Source organism: Oryctolagus cuniculus, chromosome 19, assembly GCF_964237555.1.
Source record: "Oryctolagus cuniculus chromosome 19, mOryCun1.1, whole genome shotgun sequence".
Classification (NCBI taxonomy): Eukaryota; Metazoa; Chordata; class Mammalia; order Lagomorpha; family Leporidae; genus Oryctolagus; species Oryctolagus cuniculus.
Genome location: NC_091450.1, coordinates 11010567 through 11013167, shown reverse-complemented (window position 1 = coordinate 11013167; position 2601 = coordinate 11010567). Strand labels below are relative to the sequence as shown.

General features: G+C 39.9%; 1 pseudogene; it reads right to left on the bottom strand.

The window, feature by feature from the left end:
* Positions 1-917: 917 nt before the first annotated feature.
* On the bottom strand, positions 918-1864 carry LOC138847052 (vomeronasal type-1 receptor 90-like; annotated as a pseudogene).
* Between the last annotated feature and the right edge of the window lie 737 nt (positions 1865-2601).

Sequence of the window (2601 nt, the reverse complement as noted above, 5' to 3'; positions counted from 1 at the left end):
ATCAGAATCAGACTTAGTAAAAGTGAGGAGAAGTAAAATTTAAGAATGCATCAATGAAAAGACTGCAATTTCAAAATGATGATGGCAAAATCTCCATACCCTTTATTAAAAATAAAAAAGAGAGAAATACAAAATACCATTGCTGGCAAAATTGCTGTCCAAGCTATGATTGAATGCTTATCTCCTTTTCTTTTATAACAGTGATTGTTTTCAAAATAAGAATTATGAAATATTTGATTTTCAGTGAGTACATCTACAGTAATTACTTTAAGAAGAAATAAAAGATTTCCTGGGTGAAAGTCTGAAATCAAAATGAAAGGACAAGTAATGGGTAAACATATGGGGATACTAAATCATGTTGCTTGTTAAATGAAAGAAAATGTACTACTCAGCAATATAGATTTCAAAGTATTTAGATATAAAAGTATAATTCCATAGAGATTAATTTAATCACAGGAACTTATCCCATTAGAATAATTTTCATCATGTGTGAAACAACTATTATAAGACAATCATTGTAAAATTATATTTCATATATTAATTTTTCCTGTATTTGAAAGATGTAAGGTGAGAGAAAGGAGAAAGAGAGAGAGAGAGAGAGAGAGAGAGAGAGAGAGATCACTTATCTGGTTTTCTCTCCAAAGGCTGGCAACAGCAGGGTAGAAAAGGCTAAATCCAGGATTCTAGATCTTTATAAGTTTCTCCTATGTGGGTGGCAGCAACCTATGTACTTAAGCCAGCACCTGCTGCCATTCAGGATATGCATTTACACAAATCAGAACCAGAAGCACAGGTGACCTTCAAATCCAGCCAGAAGTACAGGTGTTATTCAAAGCCAGAACTATGATATGGGAACTGAAGAAGCATTTTCTATGTTACATGCTCACACAAAGACCACCAAGTTTATACTCAATTTGTTAAAATTCAAAGCTTTTCTGTGGTATATTTTGAAAAAAATAATTACCCTTTTATTAGAACTGATAAGCACCAGTGGACTGACAGTGGCATAGGCACTGACCACAACATCATGTATACCCAAGATAACTGAGTCATATGACCACAGTACAATTGAAGAGGATGAGAGGATGAAGTCCACACAGTGCATGACCACAAAGAAACTCACCAGCAGCAGGATGGTCTGGGTGGCTCTCTTCTCTGGGGAGAATCTTGGGGAGAGGCTGGTGCTGTGAAGGTACTGGGACCTCCTCTGATGCCTGAGTAGGAGGATCACCATGTACACACTTGAGAGCAGCATGACTCCTATAAGGAAGATGTCTCTGGATGTTATTAGTGTGAACACCAAACCTCTGATGCTATGACTTATGGGGAAAAATGAACAGTATTTAGTGATGACCATTACATTGGTCTGAGTCACATTGGAATTTGCCACAGTGTAGAAGATCGTGCTAGTACTGGAACACAAACAGAGAAACCATAGTAATGATAAAAAGAAGATGAAATGTGTGGATTTATGTTTCAACTGTGCCAACCAGGAGGTGCTGGAGCTGATGGTGATGGCCTGGATGATGCTCAGGAGGCAGGTGGTGCAGATGGAGAGGCTCCTCATCACCCTGATTAGGTAGAACAAAGTCTTACACTTGAAGTCATTGAAAAAATTGAGGGACTCAAACAGATCTGGAGACCTCCAAAACAGCACAGTGAGAAGCATCATTATGTGGACAAGGGCCAGGCGACAGCAGATCAGGTCAGTGATCTTTGGCTTGTGATACTGTGGGTGTGTGAAGATGTGGAAGAAGAGGAAGTTGTTGGATAAGATTCCAATGCCAGCTTGGCAGAGAATACAGTTATTAATAGCTACATAAGCAGAAAGTGTGTTCATCTTAATAGTGGAGAGGAAACACATGCATGCCTGAAAAGCAATCAAATACAGTAAGTCTCACATCTTCAGAAAGTATAATTCTGCATACCAGAAATTTGTGTGTTAGCTTCCCATCTTCAGAATGGTCCCAGATCTCTGTTATTTTCAGTTTCTATACCAGAAATTCCGTATATGAACTTTTCAATTCAGTAGGGTACTGCAAAATACTGCTTTCAATCAGCAAGAGAAAAATAATAAACACTCTATTTTACATCATATATGTGTTTTCATCAGAATCAACACATGGTGAGATTTTATCACTGAAAATATTGTGGAATATTCTCCCATGCTTTAAAAAATCCTTACATCATCAATAGTTATGATCATTCTTTTCAAGTCTTATTAAACATAGTTACAATGTTAAAAGTTCACCATTACGAGGAACCCGTTCCAAGATGGCGGAATGGGGAGGGAGCACACCGATGGTCCAGGAAGGTAAGGTTCAAAGAGGGGTGAGAATTTGTAGTTTCAGGGAAAGGGAAGCTCTTCGAAATGGGGGAGACAGGGTGGACCTTCGAGGAGGACGCGGACGCCTGAAGAGCTGGACACCAGCAGGAGTGTGTACACACCAGCGCTGGAAGCAGAGGTGAGACAGGGTGCTCGCCCAGCACTGCTGTAACAGCTGCCACCGCCCCTCCCCCAACCCACCCTGGGACGGACACTGAGACACACACGACTGAGTGGGGGAGGAAATAGAAAATGGAACAGAGTGAGTAGCACCT